Source organism: Ursus americanus, chromosome 26 (assembly GCF_024610735.1).
Source record: "Ursus americanus isolate L20-20 chromosome 26, mUrsAme1.1.p, whole genome shotgun sequence".
NCBI lineage: Eukaryota > Metazoa > Chordata > Mammalia > Carnivora > Ursidae > Ursus > Ursus americanus.
In genome coordinates, this window is record NC_142152.1 from 21,032,166 (window position 1) to 21,043,942 (window position 11,777).

Genomic DNA, 11,777 nt, shown 5'->3' on the forward strand with positions numbered 1-11,777 from the left:
AGTAACTGATAATACAGTGAAAAAAATCATTAAGAATATGAAAGATTTCAACATAGGTAATACCTTTAACCTAACTGATGCACTTACTGTACTGCAACCAGCATAGTCAGGAAAGGTGTTCTTTCCAAGTACCTGTGGAACATTTACGAAAATTTGCCATATGCTGGTCCTTAAAGCAAGTCTCAACAAATTCCAGAGTGAAATCATCCAAAATATGTTCTCTGACCAAAGTGGGATTAAGGTAGACATCAATAACAAAAAAATAGCCAGAAACTCCTCAAATATTTGGAAATTAAGCAATATACTTCTAAATAACCAGTAATTCAAAAGAAATTACAATGACACAATATTTTGAACTAAATTTTAATAAAAATAATGATATATCAAAACTTGAAGAACAAAGCTAAAGCTGTACTTAAGGGAAAATTTGTTTCTTTAAATCTGCATATAATGAAAGAAAAGAAAAGCTAAAAATCAATCTAAGTTTCCATCTCAAAAAGTAGAGAAAGAAGGATGCCTGGGTGGCTCAGTTGGTTAAGCAGCTTGCCTTCAGCTCAGGTCATGATCCCAGGGTGTTGGGATCAAGTCCTGTGTCAGGCTCTGTGCTCATCAGGGAGCCTGCTTCTCCTGCCTGCCACTCCTGCTTGTGCTCTCTCTGACAAATAAAATCTTTAAAAATATATAAAAATAAAAGTGGAGAAAGAATAGGAAATTAAATCTGAAAACAGAAGAGTAAAGAAGATAATAAAGGCAAGGGCAGAAATTAATGAAACAAAAAAGTATATAAGAAAAAACAAATCTAGAGCTATTTTTTAAAAAGACTAATAAAATTGACAAACTAGTAGGAAAAAAACTACAGATCAAGAAAATAAGAAAAAAAAGATACAAATTACCAATGTAATAAGTAGATATAAAGAACTTGACACCAATAAATCTGAAAATCTACATGAAATGGAATTGCTGTGAAAACACAATCATGGAATTCCAAAAATGGAATTGCTATGAATTGCAACTTCCAAAAATGGAATTGCTATGAAATCACAATATATGATTTACCAGCTGAAGAGGAAATTGAAAATCTGAATGTTTTATAGCTAAGAAATTGAATCTGTAACTAAAGCTTTCCCATAAAGAAATCTTCAGGTCTAGATTTCTTTAATAAGCAAGTTCTTCTAAGCATTTAATGGAATTAAACTAATCTTATCCAAGCTCTTTCAAATCATAGAAAAAGAACAAACAATTCCCAACTTATTTTGAGGCCACTGTAATTTTAATGTGGAAGGGTGACCAGTACATTATAAGAAATGAAACTTATAGACCAATATCTCTCATGAACATACTTAACAAATACCCTAAACAGAGTATTAGTAAGTAGAGTCCAATGATGTAATTTATTTCAGGCATACAATGTTGGCTTAATATTACAAAATCAAGCAGTGTTTTCAACAGGTGGTTCTGAGACAACTGGATATCCACATGCAAGAAAATAAAGTTGGATCTCTTCATACTCCGTATGCAAAAATTAACTTAAAATGGATTTAAAAAAACCTAAATGTAAGAGCTAAAATATAAAACTGTTAGGAGAAAATACAAGTATAAATCTTCATAATCTTTCATTAGGGAATGATTTCTTACATATGACACCAAAAGCACAAGCAACCAAAATAAAAATAGGTAAACTGGATTTCATCAAATATTTAAACTTCTGTGCTTCAAAAGACACTAACAAGAAAAAGAAAAGACAGCCCATAGAGTAGGAGAAAATATTTGCATCTCATATACTTGATAAGAGTCTAGTATCCAGAATATATGAATAATTCTTACAACTAAACAACAAAAAGATAAACAACCCAACTAAAAAATAGGCAAAGTGGGGTGCCTGGGTGGCTCAGCCAGTTAAGTGTCCAACTTTTAATTTTGGCTCACGTCATGATCTCGGGATCTTGGGAGAGAGCCTGGCATCAGGCTCTGCCCTCAGTGGGGCATCTGCTTGAGGATTCTCTCTCCCCTTCTTTCTCTGCCCCTCCCCCTGATCACATGCACATTCTCTCTCTCTCTCTTTCAAATAAATAAATCTTTTTTAAAAGGTAGGCAAAGGATTTGAATAAACATTTCTACAAAGAAGATTACAAAATACAGATAGCCAATAAGCACATGAAAAGATATTCAACATCATTACTCATAAGGGAAATGCAAATCAAAATCACAGTGAAATAGTGCATTGCACCCACAAGGAAGACAACAATAGAACCATAAGAGACTCTTAACTTTAGGAAACAAACTGAGGGCTGCTGGAGGGGAGGTGGTTGTGGGGATGGGGTAACTGGGTGATGGGCATTAAGGAGGACACTTGATGTAATGAGCACTGGGTATTACATGCAACTGATGAATCACTAAATTCTACCCTTAAACTAATACTTAGGGTTGTAAGTTTGAGCCCACATTAGGTGTAAAGATTACTTTAAAAAAAAATCCTTAAGTAAATACAGACAATAACAAGTGTTGACAAAGATGTGAAGAAATTGGAGCTTTCATAAGTTGCTGTTGGGAATGCAAAATGGTGTAGCCACTTTGGAAAGTTTGATAGTTCCTCAAAGTTAAATGCAGGTTACCATTTGGCCCAGAAATTTTATTCCTAGGTATGTACCCAAGAATTAAAAATCTATGTCCCTATGTTCATAGCAACATTATATTATAATAGCCAAAAAGTGGAAACAACTCAAATGTCCAACTAATGAATTGATAAACAAAATGAGGTATATCCATATGATGGACTATTATTCAGCCATGAAAAGAAATGAAGTGCTAATTCATGCTACATGGATAAAGTGTAAGAACATTATGCTAAGTGAAGGAAGTCTGACACAAAAGCCGCATAATATTTGATTCCACTTATAAATGAAGTGTCCAGAATGGGCAAATCTATGTAGACAGAAAGTATTTAGTGGCTACCAGAGACTGGGGGAAGAGGGTAATGGGGAATGACTGCCATTGGGATTAGAGTGAGTTTCTGGGAATGATTAAAATGTTCTGGAATTAGATACTGGTGACAGTTACACAGTTTTATGAATATACTGAAAACCACTGAATTACTTCAAAAGGATAAACATTATGGTATATGAATTACATCTCAATTTAAAAGTTAGTGTAGGGGCGCCTGGGTGGCACAGCGGTTAAGTGTCTGCCTTTGGCTCAGGGTGTGATCCTGGCGTTCTGGGATCGAGCCCCACGTCAGGCTCTTCCACTGGGAGCCTGCTGCTTCCTCTCCCACTCCCCCTGCTTGTGTTCCCTCTCTCGCTGGCTGTCTCTGTCTCTGTCGAATAAATAAATAAAATCTTTAAAAAAAAAAAAGTTAGTGTTTTAACCAAATTAGCATTATAAAGGAGAAAAATAATGGAATCATCTCAATAGAATGATGTAGAAAAAGCATTTCATAAAATTAGATACTTATTCATGATACTCAACACACTAGGAATGGAAGGAAATGCTCTTAAACTGATAAAGATCATCTATAAAAATCTTACAGAAAACATCATAGTTATAGCAAATATTGAAAGCTTTCTCCCTGAGATTGGGAATACCTCCTAATCATACTTACATTCAATATTGTTCTAGAGATTGTAACTTATAATAAGGCAAGAAAAAAGGTTATAAAGACTAAAAAGGAAGAGATAAACTGTATTTACAAATATGATAGTTTATGTAGAAAATCCTAAAGAATCTACAGTTTATTAGGATTATTAGAAATACATAAATATAGCAAAGTCCCCAGATTAAAGGTATGTATGTATGTGTGTGTGTGTATATGTATATACACACACACACATACATACATACACACTGCATATTACTATATTCTGTGAATACTATGGAATAAACAACCGAAAACGAAATTTTAAAATACCATTTACAATAGCATTTAAGATATAAGATACATAAGAATATATCTAATGAAAGATGTACAGGTCTTTACAGAGAAAACATTATTGAGAGAAGATTAAAAAGACCTAAATAAATGGAGAGATTTGCTGTGTTCATAAATTGAAAAGCTTTAATGTCAATTCTTTCCAAACTAGTCTATAGAAGGAATGAAATCCCAGTCAAAATCACAGCAGTTTGGGTTTCTTTTGTGGGGGGTGGAGGGTAGAATTAACAAGCTAGTTGTAACATTTATGTAAAAACGTTAAAGACCAGGGCACCTGGCTGGCTTAGTTAGTAGAGCATGGGACTCTTGATCTTGGGATGGTGAGTTCAAGTCCCACACTGGGCATAGAGATTATTAAAAAGAAGAGAAGAGAAGAGAGAAGAGAAAAGAACAGAAAAGAAAAAGGAAAAGAAAAAAGGAAAAGAGGGGCCCCTGGGTGGCTCAGTCGTTAAGCATCTGCCTTCAGCTCCGGGTGTGATCCTGGAGTTCTGGGATCGAGCCCCACGTCAGGCTCTTCCGCTGGGAGCCTGCTTCTTTCTCTCCCACTCCTCCTGCTTGTGTTCCCTCTCTCACTGGCTGTCTCTCTCTGTGTCAAATGAATAAATAAAATCTTAAAAAAAAAAAAAAGGAAAAGAAAAAAGAAGGAAAATGTTAAAGACCAAGAATAGAGCAGATATTCTTGAAGGAACAAAGCTGGAAGACTTACACCACTAGGTATCAAGACTTCTTATAAAGCTATAGTACCGTGTCATATTATTGGTGCACACACAGGCAGATATACCAATGGCACAAAATGGAAAGATCAGAAGCAGATTCATACACATACACATACAGTCACTCGGCTAAGGACAAAGGTGACTCAATTGTGCAGTAAGGAGTAGATGACCTTTTCAGTAAACGGTGCTTACTTACTGGGATATTAATTTGCAATATAAATCTTAATCTCTGTTTTCACTACTTAAAACCAATTCCATAAAGATTGCATCATAAAGGGGCAATCAGGGTTGTGCAGTCAGTTAAGCGACCAACTCTTGGTTTTGGCTCAGGTTGTGATCTCAGGGTTGTGGGATCGAGCCCTGCATCAGGCTCCATGCTCAGCACGGAGTCTGCTTAAGACTCTCTCTCCCTCGCCCTTTCCCTCTTCCCCTCCACCCCACTTTCTTTCTCTCTGTCTAATAAATAAATAAATCTTTAAAAAAAAATAAAGGTGAAAGGGTAAAACAATAAAGCTTCCAGAGAAAAAAGGAAAAATCTCCAATACCTTGACGTAGGGTAAGATTTCTTTAAATGTGAAAAGTATTACCCAGAAAGATAAAGATTGATGCATTGGATTACATTAAAGTCAAAAGATCCCTCTGGAATAAAAAAAGCCAGCCACAGGGTAGGTGATTATACCTGTAATGCGAAGATCTGACAAGGGACTTGCATCCAGAATCTGTTTTTAAAACTGCTACAAATCAACTAAAACAAACAGATAATCCAACAGAATAATGGGCAAATGACTTGGACAAAACATCACAGAAGAGGATCTCCAAATGGCCAATAAATGTATGACAAAGTGCAAAACGTCATTAGTCATTCATGAACGCGGATTGAAACCACCATGACATACCATGACACACTCAACAGAATGGCTGAAATTAAAAAGACAACACCAAGTACTGGTAAGGAGGTGGAGAAACAGGCACTCCCCTAAACCTGGCAAGACGTACATTGGTACAGCCGCCTCGGAAAGTTATTTGGCAATACCCATTAAAGCTGAACAGGTGCAAACCCAACCACGTAGCAGTTTCACTCTTAGGTGAGTAGAAATGTAGACCTCTGTGCACCAAAATACGTGCACAGAGCAGCTCTAGACACAGCGGCCCAAACTGGAAATATACAAATGTCCGTCCACAGAATGAATTCACAAGTTGTGGCATATTCATACTATGGAATGCCATACAGAAAGGAGGGTTAGCAAACCACACGCAACAACATAGATGAATCCCAGAAACCTAAGGGTGAGCCAAGCAGCCGGATACATGAGAAAATATTGTGTGATTCCATTTATATGAGGTGAAGAACAAGCAAAATGAAATTTGCTGTTAGAAATAAGGAGCATGCTTGCCTGTGGGTGTGAGTGATTAACTGAGGGAGACAGAGGGCCTCTGGAAGTTTTGGTAATCATCTTGCCTTTGTTCAGTGGGTATGTTCTCTTTATGAAGATTCATTGAGCTGTACATTTATGACTGTGCATTTCTCTGGAAGTATGTTGTATTCAATAAAAACAACACAAAACAAGCCAACAAAAATGTATGTGAGCATAGGTGTTTTTTGACCATCTGAGGGGTATGTCTGAGACCCCAAAGTAGGGCATGTGTCTCCCCATCAAGCTCAGGACCTGGGCATGAAGTACTGGACAAGGCCCTGGCTCCTGGGCTGTCTGAAGCGTCTTCCCTCCCCGCAGTCTGGGGATCCCTGAGGGCTCCTGGCATTTCCTTTCAGAACAGGCCGTGGGGCCAATATGTAATCTGCCACATTGTTTGAAAAGGAACTTCCACAGCAAAGGCCGCGCTGGGATCCTGCCCCTGAGTCTTCTGGCCGGCATCTGTTCTGATTAGGATATGTCTCTCCCTGCAGGATATCCTTGGTGTGGGACTAATTGACTGCCCAGAGATGACTTCAGCACCCCTCCCTCCAAACTCAGAGGTCCTGGGCACTTGTCTGGTCAAGGTGGAGTAGAGGAAAGAGCCTTGGTGGCTGGGAAGTGAGGCTGATGGACTCCCAGAGGAGCTGGGGAGAAGGACTCAGGTGCAAATGACTGTGACCAGCTGAGGGGGGTAGAGCCCAAGGCATGAAGCAGATCCCCTGTGGGGAGAAGAATGGGTAGAGACACTGCCTCAGGGCTCTTCTAGGATGTTCATGTCCCACAGTGTCACTGGTAGCATTGTTTACAAGTCATTTGTGAAACGAGTAACAGAATTAATCCATTCCTGCTAGGACACAAGCATTTCCTCTAAGTTATGAAAAAGTAGCTCGTGTTTTTTGTTTTGTTTTGTTTTATGTATTTGTTTATTTTTCTTTTTTTAGCTCATGTTTTTAATGCATACAATCCTATGTGTGTGTGTGTGTGTGTGTGTGTGTGTGTGTGTGTGTGTGTATATAACATGCTACTATAACTCTAGTGGAATTGGTTATCCACATCATGTAGGTAATGTGAAACACGAGCTGCTCCATTCTCCCTACGAGCAGAAAACAGACCCTCCGGCCCGCCACTCTGGTCTGCACTACAGGAACCCAACACGGAGTATGAGAGTTGGAAAGCCCACTGGAGGTCCCCTGGTCTAGCCTCTCCCTGGCGGAGGGCTCAGCCCATGATTCTCGGCCCCAGGGAGTAAGGTAAGTGGAGAAAAGTCGATTCACTTCTCCTGGGGTAGCTCCTATGTGAAGGGAAAAAAATAGCAAAAGATAACCCTAGAGCTTTCCAGAGGCAACACGACTTTATGGGTCTATGGGGCTGCAATACTGAGAAGTTAAATGCTAATAAAATGTTCTGTCTGGAACCAAAAGGGGAGTATAGCTCTAGGTATCAGGATATTACTGGTTTGCATCCCCACTTCTAAGACAATAAAGTAGTATTGCTTTAACTTCACCCTGAGACCCCAGAGGGAACAAAAATTCCCCTTTCTGTTAGATCCAAGATCCTCAAGCGTTTTGTTTCAAATGTTGGGTTCCTTTTGGAGAGGGAGGAACATAAACACTTTTGGTGTTTGATTGTGTGTGTGTGTGTGTGTGTGTGTGTGTACACAAAGAAAGGTTGCTTCCTGCCTCTCACCTCCCTGCAATACAAGTCTTTGCCTCTTTCTCTGAACTTGTAACTTTCAGCATTGTGCCAGGGGGCATGCAGTTTCTAGGTTGTCGGTTTTCCAAGGTCATCCTTTGAGATGAGCTGTCTGCTGGGTGCATCTGTAATAAGTCAGACAGGGTTTCTTCCGCTGACTTAGTAGGCTCTTCCCCTCTGATCTGAACCAGCTGAGGAAGTCTCTGTGCATCCTGTAGCCTGTTAGTGACTGTAAATTCCTGACAGAGCATGAAAGCAGGGTTTAATAATTCCAAGTGCCTGGCCCTCCTCTCCTCTCCTTGCCCTCCCCGTCCTTTGGTGAGTGTGAGAGGATGTGACAATGTCTGGAGGAGTTGGTGGGGAGAGAAACAGTGGCCTGTGGGTTGGCACTCAGAGAAAGAGGTTATCCTAGGATGAAATACAAACCATATCACATTGATTTTCCCTTTGGGGGGCCCGGATATCACATCCTTCCATTTCCCTCTAGTCCCTGCCCGCCATCGACAGGAAAGCATTAACAGGGAATAATCAATGGTGTTCTGTCCTGAAAATAAAAGGCTTGTCATGTCTCTCCATTTGGTGGAATGGATGTGGGACCAGAGGTCATGTGGCCAGCTTCCATCTGTCTCCTGACATAGGCACTGACTCAGACATGCTTTCCAGCCAGAGGGCTGCAGCCCACAGCCAGGTGATTGCAAACTCTCCATGGGCACCAAGAAAAACAAGACTTCGGTGTCTTTGAACTCTTGTGTGAGGAGCTTGGCTAACTATCAACATGGCAGCTTAGGAGCAGTTTTACTGAACTTGAATTTCTGGGTTACATAATGGATTATGGATGCTGTGCTTGTAGTCAAAAGAAGGCTGTGTATTTACTGTTTCGCAATGGAGTCGCGGAAATTCAGAATTAACAGGGACTTAAATCTGTGGTCCAGTCTTATTCCCCATCTGATGTGTGAATTGGTTAATTTTCCCGGTAAACTCAATGGCTGTCTGACTGCTGCTGCCTCTCAATATTGTTCATCCATTTGTCAGAAAGCTCAACTCTTAGAAGGCATTTCCTTTCATCGACCAAAATCTTTTATGGTGCTCATGGCCATTATCCTAGCATCCTCTTCATATGCTCCCACTTCTTTCACTTAGACCCAGTTTCCAGTTGGTTCCCATCTCCTGATTCTTTGCCATTCACAATCCTGGTAAGTCCCTTGAGATTTAACCCTTATATTTGGTCATTCGTCAAAGGCTCTGGCTTAGAAGCATGCCAGTGGCCCTTCCCCTTTCAAACTCCTTGAGTAGCCTCCCTGTCCCTGCCTAATCCCCCACCCTTCACCTCAGAAGTAAGTGGGAAGCATCCACATCCATTTCTGTACTTGTGTCCACTTAGCCAAAGACTCACTTCCCTGGCTTCGGAAGACAACCCTTGGTTTTATTTGTTTTAAAATAACGCTAAGCAGCGGGATTCACTGTCCCAGACTTCCAATCTTGAATAGAGTAATGTTAGGACAGCCTCCAATAGCAAGAGACAACATGAAATGCACACTTCCCGGGTTAGCGCCCTGACAAGATGGTTCTTCTAGCCAGCTAAGTCCTGCCCACCCTTGCCCTGCCATTCCTCCTTCCTGTCAGTTCTGTGAGTTCACTGATAATTTCCCGGGAAAGTCCACTGTTTCCCATCAATGGATGAAGAGTCTATGGCTTATAGCAATATAACTGTAAGAAAAATAAGATACAAATTTTAAGAGTTACTAGGCTCTGACCCAGCCTACCCTGACTCAGCTTCTAGCCCCATTAACACAATTTTCCAGGTTTCCCGATTGGCACCCCTTCTGACATGCTTCTTCCGTCAGCCCAACATTGTGCCTGATAGAAGGGGATTTGGAAATCCTTTGTTGAATTACAGATATACCATATCCAAGAGTCTGATAATCGTGGCAAAGGTAAAAATGATGTCAATCTGATGTTATGTGTGTGTGTTTTGTAAATGAATCCATATGACATCCTCGCGTTTGCCATTTTGTTTTCTGAGTGCTTTTGGAGGTTATTTAGAATTTAAAATTCTTGCATGGGTGTCAGTAATAAGCCCCTGTATTTGCAAAATGAACCAGCAATGGGACCTTGGGCAAGCCTATTTGAATCTTAGCGTCTTCATCTGTAAAATGGATGGAATAATTGTATCTATCCTACTTAAAATTCCAAACCTCTGTTTGGGGCTTTACCATTTAGCATTTATTCTCTCGTTTGAGCCAACCATACTGTTTATTGCAAAGAACAAAAGAATTTGTGTGAAAATGCTTAGTGAAATGTAATGCATTATATCTAAGCTGCAGTTTGTTATAAAAGCCCCAACCTCCATCTTCTAGAATCTTCTGTTCTTCTAGTTGCCTCTAATATCCCTGACAATAATTTAGCAATCCCATTTGCAAGGGTTATCAGCATCCTGGAAAGTAATTCATCGAGGTAAGCGACTTTAATTCATTAGAGTAGCTAGGGAACAGGTGCACTTTTTATAATCTCTTCACTTGGGGCTTTAATTCTCTCTTATCAACATTTGTGTTACCCATTTCATGGTAGAAGATGTTATTTGACAGCAAAGATGGAAGCAAATTAGGGGTGTAGAAGTTCTGCCTTCTTTCTGATAAAAATCACCAGCATTCCTAAACATTGGCTCCTGTCATCTTTGTTTTCCAACTGGCCCTAAACTTAACTTTAAAAAGCAGAAGGCATTTTTGATGCTTTTGGCTCTTTTTTTTTTTCTTCCAATTTCAACTCATTGCTGGCTTCAGCCTTTTGACACTCTTTAAACCAAAACCCATCTTGTTTATTAGTTTTTGTTCACATTCCACTCTGCCAAGATTTTGAAGAACAGAATCCCATGAGAATAGGTGCATTATTTGGGAAGTGTTTTGAGAACTCTATCAGTTTAAGACCCCTTTGCCTCGCTCAAGGACTGAAGCCTTAGTTAGTTAGTACTAACCTAGAAGTGATCCCAAGGGTTTGCCAGGCCATATGAACTGTTAGAGACTCACATAAACTGCTTTCATGAACTTCTCTGCCCTAGCACCGCCTGTCACTGTTCTCCGTACTTCATGCTCCCTGCTCTGTAGGTCCTTGGTTCTGCATCTCTTCTTTCCACCCTCTATATTTGTGTTTGTCAGAACACCTGCAGCTGCTTAGATCTCCTTGCATTGCATCTCCCTTTCCTTTTGGTGACATCTTTAGTTACATAGGTTTGCGCTTTTGAGAGTTGCCCAGTCACAAACTACCTTTCTTATGCTATGGAACCATTGCTGATATGGCTAACATTTAGAAACTAAACACACACGCGCACACACACACACACGCACATTTCTGATTATCAAAGTAAGTTATATATATTGGCATACTATAGACCATTTGAAAAGTTTAGAGATGTAAAAATTTTTTTAATCTTAGCACCCCAAAACAGCTACTCATTGGCATTTTGGTATAATTCATCTACACATTGTTCTACATGTATTTCAATATTTACATGCATATAGTAGTAATACTATGCATCAAATATTTTGCATTGGACATGTTACATAGCCTCCCTCTATTAATATATAAATCCTTTATAAGTGCTGTAGTTAACACCTGCATAATATCACACATGTGAAACACATAGTGCTGCTATTATTGAACTGTTATTCCGTTGTTCACAGGGATTTTTTTATTTTGTAAATAACCTATCCAAACTTACAGGGGGCACAATCCACAAGACTGCCCCCATTTCTTTTTAAGCTTTTTTTTTTTTTTTTTTTTTGAGAGAGAGAGAGAGAGAGTGGGGCAAGGGGGAAGGGCAGAGGGAGAGGGCCAAGGGAGATGGAGAGAGAGAATCTCAAACAGGCTCCACACCCAGTGCGCAGCCCGATGTGGGGCTGGATTTCACAACCCTGAGATCATGACCTGAGCCAAAATCAAAAGTCAGACGCTTAACCGACTGAGCCACCCAGGTGCCCCCGCCCTCATTCCGGACAACAGCTGCAAAGTTAGGAACAGTTCACAAGACTACCT